This window comes from Falco rusticolus, chromosome 9, assembly GCF_015220075.1.
Source record: "Falco rusticolus isolate bFalRus1 chromosome 9, bFalRus1.pri, whole genome shotgun sequence".
Taxonomy (NCBI): Eukaryota; Metazoa; Chordata; class Aves; order Falconiformes; family Falconidae; genus Falco; species Falco rusticolus.
In genome coordinates, this window is record NC_051195.1 from 43620383 (window position 1) to 43637196 (window position 16814).

Here is a 16814-nt window from a genome sequence, read left to right on the forward strand (position 1 = left end):
AAGCACACATAAGTATTTAGCAATGAATAGAAGCCCGTGCTCAAGTATTTTTATGAACTCAAGCACTCAGGATTGATGTGGCATGGTATAAACCTTTACAGAAGTTGAGTTACTTTCCCTGTGTCATCTGTGGATTAACCCCCTGTGAATAATGTTAACATGTTGATAAAAGCTTTGTGTCATCCCATGTCCAGAGCTTCACTTTCTCACTCAGTCCTGAGCAATTTGTTGTCATCTTCCTTGTTGCTTTTCCTACCTTGATACATAAGAAACCCATATTTTGTCTCATAAGCTACTAATAAAGCCTACTGCAAATATAATAACAGCCAAGGATATTTATGAACATGAGACGTCATTCTGTGTCACAGGGTCTGACACCAGCAGTTTGGATGGAAAAAAATTATGTATCTTCCCCTCCCCCCCCCCCCCGCCTTTTTTTTTTTTCCTTTTTTTCAGTGAAGCTGTGATTTCTCTGGAGTGAATTTTTTGCATAGTGCTATCTAGATTGTCTTTGTAAATGTTTGTGATATCACTAACAGTCTTGTCTAGTGTGTGTTACTGGTGTGTTCACGTCTGCCTTGCAAAGGACATTTACTTTATAGATCAGGGGAAGAGATGAGTGAGGTCATCTTTTCAGAGCATGGCAGCCCTTGCTTTAACACCCATGTCAGCTGGCTCCGCTCTAGCACATCCCTCAACAGGCACACAGCTGCTTTTCACTAATGTGATAAAAGAGTTTGAAACAACTTTATTAAACACCAATATTTGCTCAATCACCTCTTGTTTATGATTAAGCTTTCCAGGTCTTTCCAGGTCATGCAAATACTGCCAAGACATACTTAGCTCTTGAAGAGCAGTTAAGGAAAGGCTAAATGGTTTTCTGTCACAAGTGTCTTCCTGCGTGCAGGTAGTACCCCAGCCCAGGGGGTCTGCTCTCACACAGCTGCTTCCTATTTCTTTGTTTAGGGAATGAATGCAACCCTTGGCAAGTGTCCTGACAATAATAATGGTAATACACTGAAATAATAGAGGAAATTTTTCTTTTCCTTTTTGGAGATCATCTCTTAAAAATTCCAAAATTGACAAGTACATTTTTGTAATTTTGTTTGGTCTGATATTTACTGTCTTAATGGACATTATGGAACTTCAATTTTACTGTCTTCACATGTGCAGTCCATTCCACTGAAGTTCTCAATAGCCCTCATCTGTGCAGCAACTGCAAACTTGTACCTTCAGTTTGTGCATCTATTAAGGTCATACTTTGGAAATTACATGACCCAAAAGCAGCAGTCATGAGAACGGAGCACAGAAAGGGTCTTTGAAGCCATGTCTCCTTAAGGATCAACCCTGTGATATTATAGTCTCTCATTAAATCTTGATGTTTCATCTTCCCCTTAACATTAAGTAAGATAAGCTGTCTTCAGCAGAATGTATTTCACTGGATGAACTAGTAGTTTCTGAAGTTGGCAGGCTTGGCTGTCTCCGTGCTGCGCTCTTGGGTGCTGCTTTTGAGCACAGTCCTACTCAAACATTATTTCCCTATGAGAAATGCCCTTCCTTCCAGCCACAGGCACAGAATACTTCTCCTGGCTCCTAAAATTGTGCAAATCAAATATCTGTTTCCCTGCCCCAAAGCAATATAATCTGGCCATTTATGTTTCAGAATTTATATTCCAGTTGCTCGCTGCATTCCCATCTGCATGTTATTGAAATCGGCTGCACCATGTTTGTGGCAAAAGACTTCCCAGGCTACGCTAACAGCGGTGTTAATGCCCTGTCTTCACATCTTTGCATCCAGGGCAGCTTTCACTCTCTCAGCTATGCTGCTACAAAGTACTCCTAGGAGTAGGTGAACCAACACAGGTATTAAACTGGAACTGTCTGTCATTCCCTGTGCTGTAACAACTTTGTCCCACGGTAGTAATGAGCATGCTTTTTGCAATTCACTAATATTTTCTGAAACAATTAGTTGGTCTCTTTTATGCTTTCATAAATATCGAGATACTTTTATATTTGTCTGTCTGGTAGGATCTTCTGTACATATTTGAATTTCATCCCTAATATTAGTGTGTAAGCGCATGAAAACACAGCAACAAACTTGAGTGTGAAGTTCAGTATTCATTTAATTCATTTAATTACTCCCTGTTCCTTTCATCAAAAAAAAAAAAAAAAAAAAAAAAAAGAGAAGTCATTCTGTGTCACCAGCAGTTTGGATGGAAAATATTTATGTATCCCCCCCCCCCCCCCTTTTTTTTTCCTTTTTTCAGTGAAGCTTTGATTTCTCTGGAGTGAATTTTCTCTCCACATTTATCTAATGGAATTTTCTCTCCACATTTATCTAATGAAAGAAGATTCTGTAGGGCAAGCAATCCAGTTTTAGTCCTGCCTGTTAGAGACGACAACCTAAAGCTATCTTTCTGATTACACTACACTTTCCCTGTTCTTTCATGTTATCGTTTGCTTCTGACTCAGTGTATCATTCAGTGCTTGCCACAGAGTATGATTAACGATGGGTGAGCCCCAAAAGATAAAACAAGAACACGCCTGAACTCTTACCTGAAATTCATCTTGGACTATTTTTTTAAAGTCAGGTAAGTGGGAGGAGAATTATTGAAGAAAAATCCTGTTTAAATTTTGATTCAACAACTGCTGGCAGAAAAGCTGGTATTAGCAAATGCACCAAAACTAAATCCTGCAAGTTGCTTTCCACAATTTGCACCCAAGCTTTACCTACCTTGTTTAGACTTGTGGGCATGGACGACGAAATAAAGTGTTTTGCAAATCTCTGTGAAAGGACTATTGAAGTAAGAGACAGCAAACACTTCATTGTATGAGGCACCATCTTCCTGAGTCCCATCAGATTTTATTGGAAAATTGTGTTCCATCTCACATGCAGTTTTTGGCGTTGAGTATATGTTTTAATTTAATTTCACAGGACTATATAATTGGGGGAGAGCTAATGGAGCCTGGCAACAGGAGCATCTTGAGAGTATTCTGGGAAGAACTGCACACAAAATTGGAGGTTTACTAGTGGCTGCGTACAGTAACCCCATAGCCTTTGAGATTGGTAGAGATGTCCAGAACAAGATTTATTTTTAAGAAATCAGCAACTGCGGATCTGATTTACCAGGGATTAGTTAGTGTTTCTGACCCTTGCTGCAAAGGAGGCTTGTTTCTTCTCTTAGGGCATGACTGTTATGAAACACAGCATGCCAAAAAATTAACACAGAAATCAAAAATGGGTTTTCATCAATGACTGATAGTGATGTACAACTAATTTTACTGAAACTTTTGATCTTGCTGGTTTTTGAACACTCTGCAATTGGTTGGAGAAGTGGGATCTGTTTGCAAAAATAATTTGTAGAACTTCTGCAAGGTCTTTTTTGTTGTTTTTTCATCAGCAGCTATTTGGAAAGGACTAAAATTTGTGTCATGCTAGGAAAGGAGCTCAGCGTGAGCTCAGTGATATTATTAGACAAAAGCGAATAGACACATGGGTTCAATGTTCCGTGTGAAAGCCACAGCAAAGAAAATTAAGCATTCAGTGAGGAAAAGAGCTCCACTTTTTATGATCTCCAGAATAATGATTCTAAAATGGTTATTCAGAATTTCAGTGTAAGGAATTCTCCCATCCTTTCCTAAATGTGTACGACGGGCCAAACCTCCCTGGTAGCACTGTGCGTGTGAAGCAGCGAAAAGGAGGAAATCTTGAAAGTGGTGCACGAGTCCACAGACCCTGGGAAATGCCAGCTGGGAGGAGAGACATTCAGAAAGAAACAAGATCAGAAAGGCCCAGGCAATCAACTTTTATCTGTATGAGCATCCTTGTTCCTGACTAGGATCCCATACTTTCCTACTCGGTTGTCCCATAGCCCCTTGAAATCGCTGAGTAGTGTTTTATGTTTTCATTGTCTTCAGAGGTGTTTGGATAAATCTTGCTTTCTAAATCATCAAACAGAAGAGCGATTTCACCCTTTATCCTAGAAGACAGACCCGAAAGTTAAAGATTAACCTTCCTTTCTCCCCCTGTGCCACCACCCACCTGCCAACAACAAAACCCATATGAAAACCATATCAACAGTGGGCTGGGGTGTAGGCAGGGAAGAAGCGGACTTTCAGTATCAGGTAGGAGGGAAATCAGTGTTAACGAGAATCCTTTGACTGTGTTCTCCACCCTTTGCCACAAGCCCAAGGTTGGAGGGCACTCAGAGATTAACAGACACCCCTGGAAAAGGTCCCAGATGAGCCCTCTGTGTGTTACTGATAGCTCTGGGCTGGGAAGCGGGGGAGAATGCAATGACTGAGAAACCATAAGCTTCACAAAAGTGGTTAAATTATCTTTACACACACAACCACGTAATCTCTTTTTATCAGATCTGAGAAGGAAGGGAATCCCTCCTGTGTTATTCTCTTCAGGCTTTTATATCTTCTTTTTTCCTTTTTTATCTTTTTATCTTTATTTTTTTCCCCACAAAGAATCAGGCTAGAACTTTGCCCACTAGACTTCTCCCTTGATTTCTCCACTCTTCTCCTTATGGCTCTTGAGAGAGCAGGAGGAGTGTGAAGGGACACAAAGGAGATCACAAGCTTGAAAATACGGGGATTTGCCAGATCGTCAGCTTGAGTGAATCTGAATATTGTAGCCGATTCCAGCAGAGTGGGGTGAATTTACACTAACTGCACATAAGACCCATTATATTCTGTAGGAGTTTCTGGAATTGAAATCCTGCTCGTGATTCCTCTGATTTTATTCAAGTTTGCTACCCTTTCGCAATGTTAAAATGATGAGGATGAGGGGATTAAAACTCCTGATAATGTACTCTGCTGATGCTGCAAGGAAAATATTCTGCTTTCTGAGTCATTTGCCCTGAGCTGACTTTCTTTTTGAATGGTTCAGGGGTTTCCTTCTTTAGCCATAAGTTGCATGCAAATTCTTTTTGTCTGTGTGTGTGCCTGTGTATGACAGTGTGTGTATGTGAGTGTGCCTGTGTGTCTTTCAGAAGCTAAGCCAAAGAGAGAGGCTGTTCCTTTAAAGCAAAACCGAAAAAAATGCCTTCAGGCATCCTATTACAGTGGAATGAGCCAAGGATCAGGATTTGCAGCTCAGCTATATAAACCCAGCAGAATCTGGCTGCTCTGACCAGTTTGCCTTACTGTCAAACGCTTCTGCCTTTCACACACTCACAGGCAAAATTAGACAATGCAACTTCTCTGAGTTTTGACAGGACGGCAACCAAGTCAGAACCTGATATCTGACTTTAACATCATATTTATTTCATGGAGGTGGCTCACAGCGGGATCTAATCTCTGTCAGAGGCTGTAAGGTAAGTCTGCTTCCTTCCTGAATTAAAAAATCAGGAGCTTTCTCCCACACCAGCTTGCAATATCACGGCATTCTGTCATGACCCTCATAGTTATGACTGTCAGTTTGGATTGTCAGGAATCTTATTAGGGAATATTTTTGAATTGGAGCATGCCTGTCTGGTTTGTCTTTATTGTCCGGTGTAATAGTAATGCAAGAAATGTCTCGGTGACATCAATCCGATCCAATGAATGAAGGAAGGATGAGGTAGTTGAATGCTGGACATCTACACACAGACAGACAGAAACCTGATTGACAGGAAGGATGGAAAATCCAAACTGGGTTTTCCTCTTGGCTACCGAAGTAATAGAAATGTTTCCTCCATCCTTCCGTCGTGTACCACACTAAACCCACTTGCAGTTCCTACACCTCCCAGGTAACGCTGCCTCCGATGCTATTGTGTATGACTTGGTCAGGCCCTTTTCCTTTTGAGTTTGCTGTCTGCACACTTATTTGCACTTAAGCCTTTGTCACCTTCCTCCCCGCCCCCACTGGGCTCCAGCTTCTTGTAAAAGTGAGGTAACCTTAGTCTGGTGGGGAGCAAAAGACAAAGGAAGATCCAACTGATATCTTATTTCCAGTACTTAAATGGGTGGTTCTGGGGAGCGGGAGGGTGAAATTCTCCATCATCATGGAAAAATGGAGACACTTGCCTTATAATGTGTCTTAACTACTTGCTCCCTTGTGCGCTGAGATTTTCTGCATGACTGTGTCTGCATTTACCGGTTAGGCTCAAGTTGGCTTAAAATAGAGGAGCTGGCTGGGAGAAGGTGTTCGTACTTAGGTTCATTTAGGAGTTAAGCCCACTTACTCAAAACTTTGTGTTGCATCACCTTTGCAGAGTTTTCCCTGCCTGATTTGCAATCTGGCTACTAGGACATAGAGGTTTTGGTAGTTATTCTGAACTTCTGAAAAGTTTGTATCATACTATGCAGGAGAAAGATATGTTCAGATTGAAATGGTGGTGGCATGCCCTCTTGCACAGAAGAGATGTTATAACATTAAAAGGCCTAATAAAGGTATTTATTAAATTTTCCTTTGTGAAAATAATGGAAACTAATGATGTGCGTGCGATCCTATAGAATGGGTAAAAGCCTTATTGACAAGCTCTTGTGTTTTTCTCTCCTGGTTCATTTTTTTTTTCAGTTGTATTAAATAATGGGAATTCCTTTTACACTCTTCCTGATGAATGTTATGAGTGGAGTTTTGTTTTATTATGCCTGTGTTGTGCATTTGCCTGTGAAATCCTAAGGGTGCTGTAGTCCGAGAGTAAGTTGGACAGTGGGGGCTAGCAACAGTCCTTTGGATCCCAAGAAGGCTTGCAGAAGTGTGTTATGTTGTCTTTAGGGGTTTTTATTACTGTTGTTGGGAGCTCAGGAGAAAATATTTGGTCAAATGAAATTGTTTAGCCAAAAGAAGAGAACCTGTCTATCTGCAGTTCACCTTCCCTGGCACTGAATTTTGAAAGTACTTGGAAGAGTTATCGAGGTGTTCCCAAGTGCATCCCCTTTGCAGGTGCTATGCTTCTGCACCATCACTCAGGAAAGGAGGGGCATCTGAACTGAGCAGGGTATGAGCAGCTGAGAGGGATGCTGTACAGGGGACTGCTTGGCCCCACTGTCACTGATCCTATCACAGTCACTATCCTGAGCAAACTGCTATTCGTTTAGCATATTTTTTGCTCATTAAATTTTATCCTCTGGCTCCTTTCAGCCCAGAGGAAATTTTTTGCAAGTTCCAGTCCTTAATCCTATAACCACAGTTACTTTATCAGTGTTTCCAAAGCTGTAGAAGAGCCAAAGGATCTGCTGAAAAGCAGACAGCCTGCAGATCAGGGTGTTATGTCTCATTTGGAGAGGGAGCTGATATCCTGCTCAAGGAAGCTCACCCAGGTAGATGTGGTGATAGGCATCTGAAAAGAGAACCAATCAGATCCAGCTTTCCTGTTGAAATGATGCTTAATGAAGCTAGAACTTATTGGGAATATCCCTAAACTCAGGCCAAAAAGTGCTCCACAAAATTATGAGTAACTGTTAGCTGGAGAGCTTCTGTTAATGTAAATTTATTCTTCCCCCCCCCCCCCCCCTTTTTTTTTTTGTCCCAGTTCTTAAAGAGTGGCTTGTTTCTCTTCTGTACTCACTTATAACTATCATGTTTCTAGAACAGCATTTCCAAAAGTGTTTGAAGCTCACATCAGGTGGCTTATTTTTCATATTACTGCTTTTTACAAAATATCTAAAAAAAGCCAAAGACTATTTATGCATGAAGGTGTTCTGACTTGCTATAAAGAGACTGTCAAAGTTTGTTCTTGAGTATTGTTTTACTTTTTGATAAGAAAATGAGATTAGATGGCAGAGTCTGTGCTTCTTGGGATTTTCTCATCCTTTTCAGGAGCGAAGCAGAGCTGAGAAGCAAGTGTGCATTTGAAACAGTGATGTTGCTTCAGAGCCAGAGCTTTAACCCTTTAATCTGTTCTGGTAAAACCATTTGAAATATTAAACCTGCTTGTGCAGTTCTCTGCTGTTTTCCTAGTACAACACAACAGTACCTCTGTTCGTCTAGCTTTGCAGGCTGTGTTCAGAGGCTTGAGTGGTGCTAAGTAGCAATGAAGGGTGCTGGATTGTGTAAGAGTTGTCTGGTGTGAATGGTTGTCCCATATTGGCAAATCTGTAAGAGAGAAACAGTGTTCGTCCAGCTGGCTGTTTCCATTAGCGTGCCCTGGGATCTGCCCAGGCTGGATAATACATTTGGAAGCAAGCATAAATGCAGAGGCTGCTGCCTGCTTCGTTAGCAGCTGCACATTTAGCTGTCCTACCTGTGTGACAGACATTGAAACATGAGACATTCAGAATGGTTAAAAATTACTCTAATTTGAAGCCTGTGACTTGATATATTCATCCTTGGACACATGCCATCACAGTCTGCTAAGCTGAAGGGCTATTGACAGTTTTAAGGTCCAGTGTCTCATAAAACTCTAGGCTTAGGAAGGGCTGATTTACATCACTGGAAAGTTAGAAATCTCAGCTTTCCAATAATAAAAAGGTATTTGTTTTGAACTGTGACAGTTTGAGATACTGGGCATCAAAATTGTGCTCTGATTTACCAACAGGCACTTTCTCAGACTTAACTTCTGGTGTGGATTTAGCATACCCTTCCCAAAGACTGATCTCTGTCTTCAAAACCCGTGGTTATAAACCACAGAAGTCTGAAGCTACTGTAAAATATAACCACTAACCTTAGTAGTTTTAAAGGATTTGCTGATGTAATATTGCAGAATAATCATTGTTACTGAAATAAGAAACCAAGAAAGACAGCAACCAGAGTGAACTGAGCAAATATTTTTATCATCGCCCGGGCTCAGAAATGTGCAAAACTAGTGCAAGCAATTGCAGGATTCCTAGCCTGCAAGTTCAAGGAAACATCGTAACTTCGACAACATAAGGTCAAGAGCTGAAAAATAAGGGATGTATACAGATCACTTCTGATTTTAATTGAATTTAATTCATTAAACTGATTGATCTGTAAGTGGACTTGCTGTCTGTGGCTTCTGTTGGTTTTGTGTAGAGTTTATTAGAAGTTGATGATGTTACTATTGCTACAGCATTTTAGGGCCACATTGTATTAGAAAGAGTGAATAGATGTAATAAGTGATGCTCTCTGCCACAAAAGACTTACAATTGCTATTATTAGCTGTTCAAAAAAGTTCTTTGTGTAGGGAAGAGAAAAAAAGAAGGAAGCAGGCAGTTCTTTGAGGAATGGGACTACCGGAAAGAAGGAAAACTAACAACCCCAAGAGGCAGTCTTGAGCTGTCTCAGTTTTGACTGAGCTCTGGGGTTTATACAAGTGTGAAACTTCCCCCAACGCAGTGCACAGTGTCCACTCGTGCGTTCGACCCTCTTCAGTCTGAGCTGAAGTTAAATGCCTTCCACATGTGGGAAAAGTTAAAAACCAGGCATTCTTCCAGCTAGTGAAATCTTTCGCTGTATGATGTAACTGCGCTGTGCGGGGTGGGCAGGCTGGGGAGGAGGAGCAGGGGTGGGATTCTGCCTGATGAGGGGTGTCTCTGGATCCAGCAGAAGGTGTTTGGGCATTGAAAGGAGGAACATAATAGGGATCCTTCTGCTAGAAGGACAAAGTCTGAATAACTTTGTGTCTCTTTTTAACATAGACTGGAATGATATACATGCCCTTATAACTAGACATGGCCTTTAGGTAAAGTAAAACTGGCTTTCTATGTGCATGGTTTCTCTCTGTATGCACACCCACCCCCAACCCTGTGCCCTTATACTGCATATCCTGTTGCTGACAAAATGACAAAAAAAGCCCTCCTATACCTTCAGTGGGTGTATCTAGATGTAGACGTTAAAGAATGCTAGTTAATATACATTATATCCCACAAAGTACCCCTATAAACAAATGCGAGATTTTGCTGCTCCGGCTGTGGAGTCAGTGAGAATACCTTTCCATTTATGTTTTTGTGTGGCTTGTGTACGACCCAATCACCAAAGACAAATTCATCCTGAGTTGATCTTGTTGCGAGAAATTTCCCCAAATTCACATCCTTAATTGTCTTGCCACTGTAGTTTCAATTAAACTAAGGTGGGGATGTTGCCAAGTTTTCAGAACTTCCAACTAGAGAGTCCCTGTGTACGAATAGCCTGTGGCATTTTGTATTCTTTGGGTAGCGGAGAACAACGTTGCCAAGTTTGCATTCAGTCATCCATCACATATTAGCCTACTGGAGGTCCATTCTTCCCTAGCAATAGGGGAGCTCTGCTTCCTACTTAGAAAGATTACTCACACAGAAAGCTCTTTCCCCATAACCAGAACCGCCCAGGGAAGAGAAAGGAAGCTTTCTTAAATTCATATAAATGCTCGGTTTCCAAACTCTTGACAAATATGATATTGTTTCATGCTTAGAAAACATATTTCTTTTAGTAATTAAGTAGAAAGTGCAGGGTAGCAGAACAGAAGTCTTTAATACAGATTTTAGAAACGATCGCTTGAATCATAAGCACGACAAATGTCTATTGTAGCAGCCTGCCTCTTCCCTGTGCCAGGCCATAGCATCAACTGTGTGTAGATATTGGCCAAGGTACTCGGAGGGGTCTGAAGCCGGGTGCCCAGGGAAATTCCACTGCAATGATTTTGCCTCAGCTAAGTACTGGAGCATTTGTCTGTGCCTTAGACCCAGATGCACCAGAACAAGATACGCTCATAAGCCTAAAATTACAAATGCTAATTTTCTTATCGGATTAGGATATTAACTGTAATATTAATCTAAACTGTCTTTCTTGGTGGTTTTTTAAATTTATGCCCTTCTACACCATTCTGACAGCACCAGGCTCAAAGGGGATGTAAATACCTTTTTCTGAGTGTACATGAAAATTAAACTCTTTCCCTGTGTGCCCATCAGAACTAGCTAAACAGTTATTTCCACAATGAAGGAATACCTGCTGGAAAGTGATTTAAAAAAAAAAAATTGTTTCTAAGGAAAGAATTCACTTTTCATTTCCAAGAAATTAGAAGAGCTGGGAACAGACAGATTTTTCTCATCATTTTTGGTCTTGTCTCAAAGACAAGATGCAGGGCTGGCAGGTGGGAGAGCCAGCTGTGAGCTGAGCACTCTTGTGACTGTGGTTTTCTGCCTTTTTGGTTTGATGAAAAGCCTTTATTCGGACAGGAAAGGTTAGCTGTCAGTATGTGTTGTAAATTGCAGGACAAGACCTTAGTGGTTATCTCCCTTCTTGGACCGTCATGATCTCATTTTCTCAGAAGCCAGTTCGTTAGGTGTCCAAAAGTTGCTCAGTGTCGACTTTGTGCTGGTTCTTTGTTATTACTGCACCTTTTGAGAAGCCAGCCTCTTTTGGGTGTGTTGAATCCTCCTAAAGAGTTTCCCTGTGCTGTGGGACCAAGGTCTATGCCAAGAAAGATATAAAGGTAGCTTGTGATGTGGAGGCAAACTGTTCTTCTTAGTGAGATGTAGTGTAATGCATATTTTCCTTTACTTGTGACTTGTACTTCCCTCCTGCATTGCTTGTACGACAGTAATTCAAGTCTGACTCAGAATGAATGCTGCACACTGTAGACTGCGAGCCAAATAAGAACAGGATGCATATTAAGGGAAAGGTCTCAGATAATTTTTCTTATTGAAGCATTTTGGCAATGTAAATAGTTTCCAGGAAAAAATGCTGGCATTTCCCATGTTGAGCTCTCCTTATGAATGTCCTATCTATTTTTCCAGTTTGGTGGCCAAGTGAAGTGTTTATAGGAGGATATACCATCTACAAGCCAGGGAATTTATATTTCCACTGCCAAGTGTTAATTATGGTGTAGACTTAATACACTTTACAGGTTAGCAAGTCAATCACAGTAATCCAGCACTACAAGTGCTGCAGTTCCAGGTCTGATGTAAGAATGCAGAACCTAGAGAGAGTGTCATTCTGAAATGCATTAGCATTATTTGTAGTTTATTTGTCATTCTCAGGCCATTATTTCATATAATGTTTATTTGCCTTAGTAGTAGTACACTAGGACTTGATGGGGTTGCTGTCGGAAGCAAGGAAATATGGTTTACTACCAGCCAGCTACGTGTGCCTATCCACGCTTTCCCCATCACCAGGCACGATGCCAGGGCTCTTGTGTCTCTGGGAACTCAGTGTCACTGCCCCATCTCTGTTCTCAGAAGACCCATGCTTCTGGTACTGTAATGACGTGTCAGTGCTGAGGAAGCTCAGTCTGGACACAGAGTTCATTGGCTTTGATTGGGATCCCTCTAGATTTGGGTGCGATTACCTTTCCACGTTACTACTGGTTCTACTGGCGCTATTCAAATGGGTGAAATCTCATCTGTAAGAAAAGGGAGCCAATCCTGAAGTAAAACAGTACTTTCCAGGTTGTAGCCTGACTCTCTTTTGTACTATTTATGTTGGTCAGAACATGTACAAGAACTCTTAACTGTGTTTGTTTCTGCGTATATACGTAAACCCCACGCTTGATGTAAGTGCAATTCGTATAAATTTATCCTATAATCCTGATATCCTAATAGCCTATTAATATGCCCTACTAGACTGACAAAAAGGGGGAGTCTCAGTGTAAATAAAAATTCAGTCTACAGTGTCTAACTTCAGCAATTTCACCTGGGGAGAAAGCTTTTTCTGCTAACGTGAGCAATTACTATTTCACTTTGATATGAGATGTTGAATATGCATATAGCATACCTGCTTGACATTGTCTTAATTATATAGTACAGAAATTTTTTTCCGCAGAGGATGCCTTGGCCTGATCTGATTGGGTTTGTGCTCATATAGGTCACAAGTACTGCTTATGGAGTAGCAGGGGGATAAAACCAGTCTGACAGAGGGGAAATTAGACTACACCAAGCATTTTTCATGCATAGCCCTCATTGTCTACATTATTCTTTCTACGCTTCACTTCAGCTTGCGTTTCTGAGGGGATGGTTTTCTCCTATGCAGACTTCAGAGGCTGCCAGCCAAATTCTCATGTGACACAATTGCATTGATTTCACTGGAGATCTATTGCTGGATAATTGAGCTCCACATCCCTTCTTTTATTCCACGGCTCAAATTGCTGTCAGCTAAGACTTTAGCACAGACAGGTCTCAAGTCACTGTGGGTTAGGAGAACGAGGTCAAAGTGTTGCTGTTGGAGGTCTCTCAAGTCTCCCATTAGTGTAACAGTGCCCAATTTGTTGACATTTGAAGCAGCAGTGCAGATTTTTGTCTGAGTTCCGTCACCATTGTGACTAATCACTTGCTCAGGGCTGTGTATATGGTTGTATTTTCCATTACGTTACATAAGCGCCTCTGTTTTACATCAGAGAACTGAAAGAAATCCTCAGACTGGACTCTTTAGAAACAATCTCCTCTCTTTTTCCAAATGCCTTGCACCCAATTTGTTTCACATGTTGTGAATCTAATTTATATTTTATTTTGCCTTGCCAAGCCATGGTTGATTTCACTCCATCTTCACTCTTCATTATATATTTAGCTCTACTAAGAGTTTGCTATCCTACCCTAGATTGCTGAAGAGGCAAATTCTTGATGCTCCCACATCTGACAGAACTAGGTCAAGCAGATATCTAGCCTGGGGGCTGTTACTGGAAGTCAGGTTTCAAGGAACTCCTTCTGTGGTCTGGGGAGTTTGAAAAATGTGCACATTCCGGCACTTTTTGGATGCTAGTACCAAGGACAGAGGAGCTCTGGCGGGGAGGAAAAGCAGCCCAAGTAAACTAATAATTGGTTTTAAATCAAATAATTATCTAATGAAAGATTACCCATACATTTCCCCAGCTTCTTTTAAAATCATGGCCAAAGTCTGCTAATGACAGGAGGCAAATAATAATAATTCTGATCACCAAGAATAGTACAGGCTGTTACGACCGAGTTCTGAGACGTTTTTAGGGATGTAATTTTCAGTGCTTGAATAAGTATATGGTGAAATCAAAGTCAAATTATAAGCTTCATGCAAATAACCACAGTGAATTCTGAAAGCATCCTGCTCCCTGCTGACCAGTATTATCTGTAGCATTTCATACTACTTAAACACTTCTTTTTATTTCAGGCCAATATATGTGCAAATTACTTGTGCCTTTATATATAGCAAAGTCATTAAAACACAAGAATTCCTTACCACTTGCCTCTGAATGTGACATTCCTTTGGCTAAAATCAGTTTAAATACGGAAAAGTGTGATGCTGTGTGTATACAGTAAAATTTTGGCTAACCTCTTGCTTCTGAACTCCAGAAGTTTAAAAAACAGTTTCATTGGAGATGTTATACAAAGCAATGCTGTCTCAGTGTGCTTAGCTATTCGCTTGCACGCTGTGTGTTTGTTCAATATGTCAATGGTTCATGGCTCTTAGAAATGCAAAGATCCTATTTTCTACTGCATATTTATCACCAACATTTTTGGTAAATTTATTCATTTGGCATCTGCTTTTTATAGCAGATCACCTATTTATTCACCTATTCATATATTTATCAAGAGTATTGATGATTCGTTTCTTAACTCTCGTTATCTGTAGAAAATGATACCTCAGTTGTGAATTTTAGAGACAAATGAGATTGTCTAAGCTCCCACCTCCAGAACTGGCTGCTGCTTTGTTATCAGAAAGTCTTGCTCAGTGTGAAAGGCGTGGGAAGAAAATTCAGAATTCCTGAATTTCTGCTCTTCCCATCTCATCACAAAACCATCTAGAACCTAGTGAGTTGAGCTCTGGAAAACCTATAGGTAGCTTTAGAAGAAATACTGTGGAGAAGCATCTGGAAATGAAGCAGAGCTTTGTTTGTGGAATGAACATAAGTTGCTGTGATTCATGCAAAAAAGCACACAAACCTCATAGTTTGAAACTGCATCAGCAAAGCCCTCAAAATAATTTGAAGTGAGGTCTCTAGTGTCTACCCAGAAAATAATGAGCTCCTGACAAAGTGTAACTTGGCAAAGAAACTTTCCAAAGACAAGTTTAGAAAACCATAGATCTTTTCCAGCTCTGTGTCTTCGCTATGAGGAGGAAAAAGCCAAGAGACCAAGCGAATGCTTTTGCTATTAGGAAAGGCTTTATTAAAAGGTACAGTACATACTTAGGAGGCAAGAGTGATTTCTGCTGTGAGATTATGCACAAAGGTTGCTTTTGCTCTGAAAAGGTTTTTTATACTGGAAAAGGCAGTAATATAGGCTTCAGTGTCTGTGGCAGCTCTGCTATGGACCTGATTCAATTCCACATTTAACAGTCCAGACTTCTACGTGTGTCTTCAGACACTAATGGGTAAAACTCACTTCTGTGCTGGAAATACAAACAGGGGTTTCAGTGGGAAGCTAAGCAAAAGGACCGTGCAAACACATCCCTTCTGCTTTCCACAGAGTCCTTCTGAGATGACCTATTTCTATAGTTCTGTTTTTAGAACAGCGACAGTTTTTCTGAATCCATTCATTGTCTTTGTTGCTGTGCACATCACTGATGGGTCCTGCTGTTTCTAACCCACTGGTTTTGTCTAGGCTGTATCTGCTAGTGGCTCTTTTCTTCCAGCTCTGAAAGCTACAGTAAGAATAGAGATTGCTTTGCAGATGGGAGAAAAAGAGTATTTAGCAGATGCATAGTCCTGTCTTTTTTTTTTTTTTTTCCCCTTTCCCTTTTTTCTCTCAAGTTTTAGCAAATTGCTCTACTTGGCTGATTGCTGTGCACCCTGCCATGAGTCTGAATGCAGCTCAAAAGCACCCCACTGACCTGCTTGTTTTGTTTCTCTTTTCTGAGTTCCCGTTTCCAGAAATTGATGCTCAAGCCTCTGAGTTCTTAACAAAAAAACAAGTGCCAAGGACAGACTGAATTCCCTGTTAACTTGTGCCTCGTCTCAGTCACTGGGAGCTAGACCAGATGGGGTTGGTGCTAAGTGTCCCATAGTTACCTCTTCAATTCTATTTCTCTTTTTTATGTAACACCTTTGAATAACATGTCCCATAAAATAACTTGTCTGCCTCCTGTGGCTTGTATAAAAATCTTTCTGCAGTTTGAGCTCGATGTAGTATTCTTCTTTCCTTCCTTGCTGAAAGTATGAATCACTTCAGCTGTGTAACGTTACTACACAACAGTGCACACAGCTCGTCATGGAGAAACAATGTGTGTATGAATGACTCCTCTGATTTCACAAAATGTCTGGAGGCCGTTATAGATGAAAGGGCATTCTGTAGTTATAAGATAATTAGCTGGACCTGTATATTTTGTTTCAGTTGCAGATTTTTCTCAATTTTTCCGGTGTTTCTCTGTGGGTTTTGTGAACCTTATCATTTATTTTCATGGATTCATCTTATTCTAGTAATTGGCTTGGCACGTCCTACATTTTGGCTTCAGAATAAGTCTTCAATTTTCTATTGTTACCCTAGAATTTCAAACAGTCATGGAGCTGTCTGCACTCAGGCTACACATCTCTGGTCAGACTTTCTTCTTCAGTGCAAAAGACACTGCCCTATCTGTGTTTCTTTTTCTTCTTTACATTGCAGGGGGTAACAGTCTAGTTCTTGGCTTTTTATCTATGTATTTTCTGGCAATTTTATAGGACTCTTCAGGAAGATGTTTAATTATGGAAATGAGGATTTAACAGTGCCTTTCCTAGGGGTCCTTGGAGTACCTAATTCACTGGGACATAAGTTCCCTCTGTAAGGTTTTACCGGTGGATAAACTGAGACATACCAGACGATTTATAAAATAATTTCAGTGCAGGATGCCTGAGTTTCAGTCCTCAGCTCTAACCATGAGACCAGACTATTAATCCCAAGGTTGTGAGCACTTTCTGGAGCCTCTGCCGAGAGCACATGGTTCTGTGGGAACTCCACATCCAGCCCTAGCAAGCCAGCTCTATTTAGCTTCATTTCTCTCGTTACAGTTCAGAAGATTCAGATGTGGCAGATCCTTGGTTGGGAAGCTTTTGTCTCAATTC

The 16814-nt window shown here is 40.8% G+C and overlaps 1 protein-coding gene across 3 annotated transcripts in view; it reads left to right on the forward strand.

The window, feature by feature from the left end:
• Positions 1–5155: 5155 nt before the first annotated feature.
• TNC (tenascin C) overlaps positions 5156–16814 on the forward strand; it is a 72098-nt gene continuing 60439 nt past the window's right edge. For all 3 annotated transcript variants that reach the window (XM_037400013.1, XM_037400011.1, XM_037400012.1), the window contains exon 1: positions 5156–5324. The gene's annotated coding sequence lies outside the window, so the exon portion shown is untranslated. The remainder of the gene's footprint in view (positions 5325–16814) is intronic.